Raw genomic sequence first — 13059 nt, 5'->3', positions numbered from 1 at the left:
GAAGCCAAGCCAGAGCACAACTAAGTGCAGTACAGCCATCTTCTCAGAAAAAACTCTTCACAAGCTCAAGAGGTCAAGACACGAAAGCTTTAGCAACTAATCCACACCTAATGACCCTCCTAAGTGGTACTCAGAATATCACTCAAGAAATCACTCAAGATATCCCTCAAGTAATTAATGAACAAAAGAAGAAAAGACACACTAACCTGGGAACTTCCTCTCTGCCCAGAACGTTGGAGGCTATACACCACACCCCCTCAACAGTATTTATAGGAACTCAAACACTGAGATCCTGCTCTGTTCCAGTAACAAGAAGCCGAAAGCACCAGCCTGAAGATGACGAGTGAGACCTCGTCGAAACGTCGCCTAGACACCCCAACTCTTACACGGGAAGACACCCGAAGACACCAAAACCTGCATATATATATATATATATATATATATATATATATATATATATATATATATTTGCTTTCGTAGATTTTCACGGGTACAGGAATGCAGGTTTTGGTGTCTTCGGGTGTCTTCCCGTGTAAGAGTTGGGGTGTCTAGGCGACGTTTCGACGAGGTCTCACTCGTCATCTTCAGGCTGGTGCTTTCGGCTTCTTGTTACTGGAACAGAGCAGGATCTCAGTGTTTGAGTTCCTATAAATACTGTTGAGGGGGTGTGGTGTATAGCCTCCAACGTTCTGGGCAGAGAGGAAGTTCCCAGGTTAGTGTGCCTTTTCTTCTTTTGTTCATTAATTACTTGAGGGATATCTTGAGTGATTTCTTGAGTGATATTCTGAGTACCACTTAGGAGGGTCATTAGGTGTGGATTAGTTGCTAAAGCTTTCGTGTCTTGGCCTCAGAAACCCCAAAGATAAAATCCAGTTAGAAAACCAAGGGGTCTATGAAATACCCTGCAAAGTCTGCCCAGCCACGTACATTGGACAAACAAACAGACGAATAAATGCACGTATCGCAGAACACAAGAATGCCGTCAAAAAAGAAGAAAAAACTTCCTCTCTTTACCAACACATGAAAGAAACAGGACACGAAATTAATTTTGCAGATTCCAAATTGCTCTTTAACATGGAACATCACCACAAGAGAATAATCATGGAAGCCATCGAGATAGAGAAACACCCTCACAACATGAACAAGCGTGACGACACGTCCCGCCTGCCAGACATCTGGAAATTAGCCCTCCCCACAAAAACCGACACCAGAACCAGAGGCACACAGAACGCCATCTCCAATCAACCACACCAGACCCAAACCCAGACCCTCTCCACAGATAAATTACAGACACCATCCAGTAGCCAAACCATAGTGGCACCTCCGGATGCTACACCCCCCTGCAATCCCTACACAGATCTGGCTGGCACAGGGCACAAAACCACAGCTCGCCCCTATACACGAAGCCAAGCCAGAGCACAACTATTTGCAGTACAGCCATCTTCTCAGAAAAACTCTTCACAAGCTCAAGAGGCCAAGACACGAAAGCTTTAGCAACTAATCCACACCTAATGACCCTCCTAAGTGGTACTCAGAATATCACTCAAGAAATCACTCAAGATATCCCTCAAGTAATTAATGAACAAAAGAAGAAAAGGCACACTAACCTGGGAACTTCCTCTCTGCCCAGAACGTTGGAGGCTATACACCACACCCCCTCAACAGTATTTATAGGAACTCAAACACTGAGATCCTGCTCTGTTCCAGTAACAAGAAGCCGAAAGCACCAGCCTGAAGATGACGAGTGAGACCTCGTCGAAACGTCGCCTAGACACCCCAACTCTTACACGGGAAGACACCCGAAGACACCAAAACCTGCATATATATATATATATATATATATATATATATATATATATATGCTTTCGTAGATTTTCACGGGTACAGGAATGCAGGTTTTGGTGTCTTCGGGTGTCTTCCCGTGTAAGAGTTGGGGTGTCTAGGCGACGTTTCGACGAGGTCTCACTCGTCATCTTCAGGCTGGTGCTTTCGGCTTCTTGTTACTGGAACAGAGCAGGATCTCAGTGTTTGAGTTCCTATAAATACTGTTGAGGGGGTGTGGTGTATAGCCTCCAACGTTCTGGGCAGAGAGGAAGTTCCCAGGTTAGTGTGCCTTATCTTCTTTTGTTCATTAATTACTTGAGGGATATCTTGAGTGATTTCTTGAGTGATATTCTGAGTACCACTTAGGAGGGTCATTAGGTGTGGATTAGTTGCTAAAGCTTTCGTGTCTTGACCTCTTGAGCTTGTGAATAGTTTTTCTGAGAAGATGGTTGTACTGCAAATAGTTGTGCTCTGGCTTGGCTTCGTGTATAGGGGCGAGCTGTGGTTTTGTGCCCTGTGCCAGCCAGATCTGTGTAGGGATTGCAGGGGGGTGCAGCTCTTTAACATGGAACACCACCACAAGAGAATAATCATGGAAGCCATCGAGATAGAGAAACACCCTCACAACATGAACAAGCGTGACGACACGTCCCGCCTGCCAGACATCTGGAAATTAGCCCTCCCCACAAAAACCGACACCAGAACCAGAGGCACACAGAACGCCATCTCCAATCAACCTCACCAGACCCAAACCCAGACCCTCTCCACAGATAAATTACAGACACCATCCAGTAGCCAAACCACAGTGGCACCTCCGGATGCTGCACCCCCCTGCAATCCCTACACAGATCTGGCTGGCACAGGGCACAAAACCACAGCTCGCCCCTATACACGAAGCCAAGCCAGAGCACAACTAAGTGCAGTACAGCCATCTTCTCAGGAAAAAAAACTCTTCACAAGCTCAAGAGGTCAAGACACGAAAGCTTTAGCAACTAATCCACTCCTAATGACCCTCCTAAATGGTACTCAGAATATCACTCAAGAAATCTCTCAGGATATCCCTCAAGTAATTAATGAACAAAAGAAGAAAAGGCACACTAACCTGGGAACTTCCTCTCTGCCCAGAACGTTGGAGGCTATACACCACACCCCCTCAACAGTATTTATAGGAACTCAAACACTGAGATCCTGCTCTGTTCCAGTAACAAGAAGCCGAAAGCACCAGCCTGAAGATGACGAGTGAGACCTCGTCGAAACGTCGCCTAGACACCCCAACTCTTACACGGGAAGACACCCGAAGACACCAAAACCTGCATATATATATATATATATATATATATATATATATATATATATATATATATATTTGCTTTCGTAGATTTTCACGGGTACAGGAATGCAGGTTTTGGTGTCTTCGGGTGTCTTCCCGTGTAAGAGTTGGGGTGTCTAGGCGACGTTTCGACGAGGTCTCACTCGTCATCTTCAGGCTGGTGCTTTCGGCTTCTTGTTACTGGAACAGAGCAGGATCTCAGTGTTTGAGTTCCTATAAATACTGTTGAGGGGGTGTGGTGTATAGCCTCCAACGTTCTGGGCAGAGAGGAAGTTCCCAGGTTAGTGTGCCTTTTCTTCTTTTGTTCATTAATTACTTGAGGGATATCTTGAGTGATTTCTTGAGTGATATTCTGAGTACCACTTAGGAGGGTCATTAGGTGTGGATTAGTTGCTAAAGCTTTCGTGTCTTGGCCTCAGAAACCCCAAAGATAAAATCCAGTTAGAAAACCAAGGGGTCTATGAAATACCCTGCAAAGTCTGCCCAGCCACGTACATTGGACAAACAAACAGACGAATAAATGCACGTATCGCAGAACACAAGAATGCCGTCAAAAAAGAAGAAAAAACTTCCTCTCTTTACCAACACATGAAAGAAACAGGACACGAAATTAATTTTGCAGATTCCAAATTGCTCTTTAACATGGAACATCACCACAAGAGAATAATCATGGAAGCCATCGAGATAGAGAAACACCCTCACAACATGAACAAGCGTGACGACACGTCCCGCCTGCCAGACATCTGGAAATTAGCCCTCCCCACAAAAACCGACACCAGAACCAGAGGCACACAGAACGCCATCTCCAATCAACCACACCAGACCCAAACCCAGACCCTCTCCACAGATAAATTACAGACACCATCCAGTAGCCAAACCATAGTGGCACCTCCGGATGCTACACCCCCCTGCAATCCCTACACAGATCTGGCTGGCACAGGGCACAAAACCACAGCTCGCCCCTATACACGAAGCCAAGCCAGAGCACAACTATTTGCAGTACAGCCATCTTCTCAGAAAAACTCTTCACAAGCTCAAGAGGCCAAGACACGAAAGCTTTAGCAACTAATCCACACCTAATGACCCTCCTAAGTGGTACTCAGAATATCACTCAAGAAATCACTCAAGATATCCCTCAAGTAATTAATGAACAAAAGAAGAAAAGGCACACTAACCTGGGAACTTCCTCTCTGCCCAGAACGTTGGAGGCTATACACCACACCCCCTCAACAGTATTTATAGGAACTCAAACACTGAGATCCTGCTCTGTTCCAGTAACAAGAAGCCGAAAGCACCAGCCTGAAGATGACGAGTGAGACCTCGTCGAAACGTCGCCTAGACACCCCAACTCTTACACGGGAAGACACCCGAAGACACCAAAACCTGCATATATATATATATATATATATATATATATATATATATATATGCTTTCGTAGATTTTCACGGGTACAGGAATGCAGGTTTTGGTGTCTTCGGGTGTCTTCCCGTGTAAGAGTTGGGGTGTCTAGGCGACGTTTCGACGAGGTCTCACTCGTCATCTTCAGGCTGGTGCTTTCGGCTTCTTGTTACTGGAACAGAGCAGGATCTCAGTGTTTGAGTTCCTATAAATACTGTTGAGGGGGTGTGGTGTATAGCCTCCAACGTTCTGGGCAGAGAGGAAGTTCCCAGGTTAGTGTGCCTTATCTTCTTTTGTTCATTAATTACTTGAGGGATATCTTGAGTGATTTCTTGAGTGATATTCTGAGTACCACTTAGGAGGGTCATTAGGTGTGGATTAGTTGCTAAAGCTTTCGTGTCTTGACCTCTTGAGCTTGTGAATAGTTTTTCTGAGAAGATGGTTGTACTGCAAATAGTTGTGCTCTGGCTTGGCTTCGTGTATAGGGGCGAGCTGTGGTTTTGTGCCCTGTGCCAGCCAGATCTGTGTAGGGATTGCAGGGGGGTGCAGCTCTTTAACATGGAACACCACCACAAGAGAATAATCATGGAAGCCATCGAGATAGAGAAACACCCTCACAACATGAACAAGCGTGACGACACGTCCCGCCTGCCAGACATCTGGAAATTAGCCCTCCCCACAAAAACCGACACCAGAACCAGAGGCACACAGAACGCCATCTCCAATCAACCTCACCAGACCCAAACCCAGACCCTCTCCACAGATAAATTACAGACACCATCCAGTAGCCAAACCACAGTGGCACCTCCGGATGCTGCACCCCCCTGCAATCCCTACACAGATCTGGCTGGCACAGGGCACAAAACCACAGCTCGCCCCTATACACGAAGCCAAGCCAGAGCACAACTAAGTGCAGTACAGCCATCTTCTCAGGAAAAAAAACTCTTCACAAGCTCAAGAGGTCAAGACACGAAAGCTTTAGCAACTAATCCACTCCTAATGACCCTCCTAAATGGTACTCAGAATATCACTCAAGAAATCTCTCAGGATATCCCTCAAGTAATTAATGAACAAAAGAAGAAAAGGCACACTAACCTGGGAACTTCCTCTCTGCCCAGAACGTTGGAGGCTATACACCACACCCCCTCAACAGTATTTATAGGAACTCAAACACTGAGATCCTGCTCTGTTCCAGTAACAAGAAGCCGAAAGCACCAGCCTGAAGATGACGAGTGAGACCTCGTCGAAACGTCGCCTAGACACCCCAACTCTTACACGGGAAGACACCCGAAGACAACAAAACCTGCATTCCTGTACCCGTGAAAATCTACGAAAGCATATATATATATATATATATATATTGATCGCCCTAATAGAAATGCAATAAGTAAATAAACCCCAGAGGAAAAATCCAGGAAGGGAATTCTTATGCATAGGGAGAAAATGCACAAATGGTGCTGGCTATTTGTCATCCTTTCCACTTACTAACCTTAAAAAAAAAATCTGTGAAGTGCTAATTGCTGTATCCTTTTGTATTGGTGTAATCAAAGGGGTGGGGGGATTATGAAGACTGCAAACAGTAATTAGCATGCAGATTTTCGAGACAGAAGCACATCTGTGTGTGCTCGGGTTGCTTCTGTGTTTACTTAGGCTGATTCGTCTGTGGCTAAACTGCAGATTCACTTAGCCCTGCAATTAGCAGCATAAATATGAATTTGGGATGACACTAATTATTGGATGGAATGGCTTTGTCTTTTTTTCCCTTTCCCCCTTAAAAGGCTGTGACACTCCGGTGCCCCCCAGAGGGGCCGTGAGCTCTGTGGGTGGCTTCATGGAGGAACTTCTCCAAATAAGAAGGCAAAGAAAGAAAGAAAGAAAGAAAGAAAGAAAGAAAGAAAGAAAGAAAGAAAGAAAGAAAGAAAGAAAGATGAAATGAAATGTAATCCCCGTTTTAATTAAAAGGCAGAGGCAGTCTTTTCTAAGAAAGAAGGGGGGGGGTGCCACATAGCAAGCTGTCATCTCTAATGCATACATTACTGTAAAATGCATGGAAATTAATTGGGCTCATTTCAAGGCGAAGCCACAGAGGTAGCTGGGTTCTGATAATTGCTTTTGTTTTACGAAAGCCTTTCGGGAGTGGGAAGGGGGATATGTTAAACAGGCAACATAGCAGAAGCCTGAGGCGAACAGTTTCAGGAGAGATGAGCTGGGGCCTACAATGCAATTCTGCGGGTGACCTCCAAACCTCCCTTTCCTCATGCCAGTTGTGTGGAGTTTGGATGCGCAGTCCAAGTAAGGAAAAGAGTTCTGAAAGTAGCGCTGGAGAAAGGCACTTCAGCTGTGGCAGGCAGGGGGAGTGGGCAATTCCAGTTCCATCACCAACCCCGCTTGCCAAATGGGGCCCCCAAACTGCATTTTGCGTCTGCCTGATCTCATCCTTCTTTCTACAGGAACAGACTGACCGACCAATGAATTGCATGCAGGTAGTTGTCTCATTCCTCAGATAGAAAAGCAATACACTCAGTGTAGTAGGTCTCTGTTCTGCCCATCAAAAGTACTCAGCGGAGCTAATTTCAGGGTACAAAGAACTGACTGTGGAGTAATTGTGCTAATGTCCCAAAAGATGTTTATTGCTTCCCATAACCATTCCATGTGATAGAAGGTTCTAGTCTTCCCACATTTCCCCATGTCCTTTCAAACTTAAATTCTGCTTTCACTTTTAATTTCTTTGCAATCACGTTATCTCCTCTTGCTGGATTTAACTTCATGGGAACCTATGAAGCTGCCTTAAACTGAGCAGGCCATGTTTCTCCAATGGTTCCCAAACTTTTTCAGGCTACTGCCCCCTCGGTTCCATAAACTCTTCCCCAGTGACCCCTACCATTGCCTGTAAAAAGCATTTTTCAGAAGAGTGGTTTGCACAGCCCACTAAGAAAGATAATAGCACAATCAAATTCAAAGCAGTAACAATGAATTGCACATTTATTCAAAATCCAATTAAAAAGGTTTAGTTCAATTACTTCAAAATGGATGAACTTGAGTCAGTGACATCAGCTTCTGACAACTACGGCTTCACCCTTTGCATACTTACCCATGAGTAAGTCTCACAGAACTCAGTGGGGACTTACTTCTGAGTAGACACACACAGGATGATGGACTCAAGGGCATCCTGATCAAATTTGCAGATGACACCAAACTGGGAGGGGTGGCTAACACCCCAGAGGACAGGATCACACTTCAAAACAACCTTGACAGATTAGAGAACTGGGCCAAAACAAACAAGATGAATTTTAACAGGGAGAAATGTAAAGTATTGCACTTGGGCAAAAAAAATGAGAGGCACAAATACAAGATGGGTGACACCTGGCTTGAGAGCAGTACATGTGAAAAGGATCTAGGAGTCTTGGTTGACCACAAACATGACATGAGCCAACAGTGTGACGCGGCAGCTAAAAAAGCCAATGCAATTCTGGGCCGCATCAATAGGAGTATAGCATCTAGATCAAGGGAAGTAATAGTGCCACTGTATTCTGCTCTGGTCAGACCTCACCTGGAGTACTGTGTCCAGTTCTGGGCACCACAATTCAAGAAGGACACTGACAAACTGGAACGTGTCCAGAGGAGGGCAACCAAAATGGTCAAAGGCCTGGAAACGATGCCTTATGAGGAACGGCTAAGGGAGCTGGGCATGTTTAGCCTGGAGAAGAGGAGGTTAAGGGGTGATATGATAGCCATGTTCAAATATATAAAAGGATGTCACATAGAGGAGGGAGAAAGGTTGTTTTCTGCTGCTCCAGAGAAGCGGACACGGAGCAATGGATCCAAACTACAAGAAAGAAGATTCCACCTAAACATTAGGAAGAACTTCCTGACAGTAAGAGCTGTTCGACAGTGGAATTTGCTGCCAAGGAGTGTGGTGGAGTCTCCTACTTTGGAGGTCTTTAAGCAGAGGCTTGACAACCATATGTCAGGAGTGCTCTGATGGTGTTTCCTGCTTGGCAGGGGGTTGGACTCAATGGCCCTTGTGGTCTCTTCCAACTCTATGATTCTATGATTCTATGATTCTATGAGTCTAGGATTGCACTAAACAGCAATTTCATTACTATTACCACTTAGCGGCTAAAAAGGGAGAGTTTTCCCTAGTCCTGCACTGGGAAGACAGTAGGGCTGCTGTACGTCCAAGATTTCCCAGACATATCCTGGATTTGTCCGGCAGAAATAGCATCCGGGTGCAATATCAGTAAAATGGTGAAATGCCCTGGGAAACCCAGGCAGATGTCAGAAGTGTTGACATTTTGGCCAATTTCCTTAAAAATCCATTTATCTCTTCTTTGGATTTGCTCAACAATTTTTTTGTCCAGATTTCCATTTTTTGGCAGCCCTAGAGAGGACGGGGTATTTTCTACCAAGACCATGGCTGGAGACAGGAGGCTTAAACGTGGCCCCAGCTGTGGGGCTGATGGTTTCCCTTCCCCTCCCAACCCAGCCTGCTATTAAAAAAAAAAGCAAACCAATTATAAGGTTGCTAATCAGGAGGTCATTAACAGAAGTGCAATCAGCCTTAAGGCAGCCTCTAACTCTGGCCTGCACTTTGAGGTAAGGTTACTGGCATATATACCGTACTTTCGCGATTCATGCCAAACATTAAAGCCCATCTTTAGGCTTGGTAGCACTCCTGGGTCTATAAACTGCAATGCCAAAACTCTCCCCAATTAAATGCTTCTCATCCAGGGAAATATGAATGTGCATCCAAATCAGGGAACCACAGACAGGGACTGCGGAATCTATTAGTGGTTTAATTGCTCATTTGTACACCCTGAGCAGGCTCTCAGTCCTGGGCCGTCCCCTCCAGGAATTAAGACCTGAGTGAGCACAAATGATTCTTATTTATCTATCAATCGCATTTATAGCCCACTTCCCCACCCCAGGAGATCAAGGTGGTACATGGGGTTCTCCTCCCACCTCATTTAATCCCCCACAACAACCCTGTGAGATAGGTTAGTTGAGAGGCAATGACTGGCCCAAGGTTACCCAGTGAACATCATGGCCAAGTGGGGATTTGAACCCTAGTCTCCCAGGTCCTAGTTTGACACTCTAACCATGACCCCACACTGGCTTCCACCCTAACCTTCTGAATATTTATTAGTTTCTAAGTATTGCCTGTTGTCTTTGTCCATGGGGTTTTCTTGGCAGGGATACTGGAGTGGCTTGCCGGTTCCTGCTCCAAGTGGATCATGTTTGGTCAAAACTCTCCACTATGACCTGCCCATCTTGGGTGGCCCTGCATGGCATAGCTCATAACTTCTCTGAATTATTCAAGCCCCTTCGCTACGGCAAGGCAGTGATCCATGAAGGGGAGCCATTGCTGGAGGAGACTCTTGAGAGTCCCATGGACTGCAAGAAGAGCAAACCTATCAGTTCTGAAGGAAATCAGCCCTGAGTGCTCACTGGAAGGACAGATCCTGAAGCTGAGGCTCCAATACTTTGGCCACCTCATGAGAAGAGAAGCCTCCCTGGAAAAGACCCTAATGCTGGGAAAGGTGGAGGGCACAAGGAGAAGGGGACAACAGAGGACGAGATGGTTGGACAGTGTTCTCGAAGCTACCAGCATGAGTTTGACCAAACTGCGGGAGGCAGTGGAAGACAGGAGTGCCTGGCGTGCTCTGGTCCAGGGGGTCACGAAGAGTCGGACATGACTAAATGACTGAACAACAACAAAAAAGTATTGTCTTTACCCTGATGTAAATTTATAGAAATGTCATCAGTACATTAGTTGACTAAGGGGGCAATAATGTGGCAAGATCAACTAGGATGAGAAGCTTAGGGTGCAGAGGAACTTCAGCTCTGCCAGATGATTCCCACCTCAGCCGGGTTCAGCCACCACTAACTTCCCAATCCCGACCTTGGCTGAGCTGAAGATACGCTACCAGAATTTGCTCATCCTGACTCAGTGTCATGGACTGGTTGGACACAGAGGAATGGTGGGAGGAGCCAGCTGGGGAACAGAGCTGTCTTAAGCACATGCGGCGCCAGGGTGCAAAGATCCGCCTGGTGCCCCCCCCCCAGGTTTCCTAGTCCCAGGCGCACAGGAAGGCAGAGCCAGCCGGCTGCCTCAGCATCTCACTAGCTCGGTCACCCCCAAACTCGAGGCGCAGAGCTGCCTGCAGCAGAAGAGCCCACCACAGCGCTCCTACCGAGGGATGGGCTCTTCCCCGGACTCAACTCTCGGGTCCCAGACTCTTGGCCTGGCGCCCCTGAGAGCCCAGTGCCCGGGTGCCCCGCACCCCTAGCACCTATGGGTAAGACGGCCCTGCTGGGGAACCCCTGAGGGAGAAGGCTCAGAGCCCAGGGATTGGGGAGTGGTCAGAGGGAGAAGATTGGGAAGAGGAGGTGTCAGAAGCTGAAGAGGTAACAGGACTTAGAGGGAGCAGGGAGAGTCTGTGGCAGAGAGCAGTCCAAAATCAGAGGCAGAAACTGAAGCAGGAGAGGAAGGAGGCCAAGAGGCCGAGATGGGTCAGGCTGGTGAAGAGTCATGGGTGTCTCCCCCTCCTAGAACCAGAAGGGGTATGAAAAGGGCAAAGGAGAGACTTCCGGGTTAGCGCCTCCGGTAATGGCTGAACGCTTCTGATCGGGAGGAATTTGCTTCGTGGAAATTAGGGTCTGGCCGCCACGGCAAAGGCGGGGACCCACCAAAAATCACAGGCGGGAGAAGCCTGTGAACGTGGGATTCGGCTGGCACCTTTTGCGCCTCCCCTACTCGCGGGGAAACCCAGTTTCGGGGATCCGGAGCGACGTGGGGTGAGTGGCGCGGTGCTTCGAATTGACTGCTTCTTTCACGGAGTGAAGCCGCATTGCTGTTGCCGGAGAGCGCTGACTTTTTCCTGTGGACAATTTGATCTTAAAACAACTACCCGTGAGTAGAATGGAAAATTGGATTTTTAAACGTCTTAATTTGGCACCAAAACGGGGAGGTTTCAAACAGGAAGTCCACCTTCCCCTTTTGTATATAGACTGAAGCAAAGAGGCTGCAAGCTAAAGTCTTGGAAAGCCTTTCATAAAGGATTAAACTTCCAGCGGCTAAATCATCAAAACCCCCTTGGAAGCAGGAGAAGAGGGGGGAAATTTTAGATCACGTAAGCCTGCAGGAGAGAGTGAAGAAAGTTAAATTACTACCGCTCTGAACCTGGAAACGGGCTGCCAGTAAGACCGAAGTTTTGGATATGCTCATTGACTGTGAATAGATCGTTTGTTGACAGTAAGTTAAAGAAGAGAAATACATTGTTTCCATTGTCTCCTTCTGCGTTTAAAAAGGAGTAAAAGTAATTGAAAATTGAAACTAACTTTATTGTTTGAACTGTGCTTAAAAGGATTGATACAAATAGAAATTGTTTCCCCCTTAGAGGAAGCCTTTGAAATTGTTACATGAGCTGAGCTGGGGAAATTTCCACCTGCAAGATAAAACTGTGAGAATCTGGGATTGACCTTGGACCGTTAAGAATGTTGACAGAAGAAGCCTTAGTGGTTGCATTATGTAAGATTAATGATTCACTGGAACAGCTCCATAAGAAGATGGATGCGAGGACTATAAAAATTGATAACTTGGAACAAAAAGTGACTAATTTGGGACAAAAAGTGAATATTAATACAGAAATTATTCAGGAATCGATACAGGGATCTATTCTGACATGGCAAATTGAGGAGAAGGCGGGGAAGAAAGTGGTTGTTGTGGAACCTAAAGCTGCACAAGTGGAGAGGGAGAGAGCCCCAGCCTTACAGATGCAATTTGATGACTATAAGTTGATGCCTTTTAAGACTGAATTTAGAGAAAGTCAGACTTTGAGGATTGGAGCCCCGCTTGGACTGGAGAAGGAAAGTTGGATAGATCCCTTCATGCAGGGATTTATTGACCTTTGGGACCTGGACTTGGGTCAGGAGGAGACTGGAGTTGTGGGGACCGCCAGACTTGGAGGAACTTTGAAATACGACTGGAAATATCTTTTGAATTTCAGTTTTAACTATGGAGATTTGGCTGACTTGTCGAGAAGGAATAAAAACATTGCTAGATGGGAATTTCCCTGAGATCTACTTTTCAGCATCAAAGGAAGGAAAATAAGAACAAGATCAGGAGAAGACAAAGTAAAGTGCATTTATAAATATGAAGAAGACTTGCAGAAGGGACTTGGAAAAGAGTTAAGAGCCTCGGACAGAAAATCACCAGGTTGATGGACTATAAGGAATTGACGGAAATGACTGGCAGAATCCGAGACCAGGGAGAAGAGACGGTGGAAGAATATTGGAAAAAGTTTAAAATCTATATATGGAAATAATGTAAAATTAATGAGTGTCAGAAAAATGTTGGAAGGGAATTATATGGCTTTAGTAGAAATGTTTTAAGGAATTAAGCATAAATAAGTATTATAGTATTAATGGAAAATAAGGTTAAAATATGTTAAGATAATCACATGACAGAAAATAGAGAAAGATGGAAAGGATTTGCTGAAATAAT

The sequence above is a fragment of the Podarcis bocagei genome, assembly GCF_964188305.1.
Source record: "Podarcis bocagei genome assembly, chromosome: 1".
In the NCBI taxonomy this organism is placed as follows: Eukaryota; Metazoa; Chordata; class Lepidosauria; order Squamata; family Lacertidae; genus Podarcis; species Podarcis bocagei.
The sequence above is the reverse complement of the archived record's forward strand: the minus strand, read 5'-3'. Positions refer to the sequence as shown.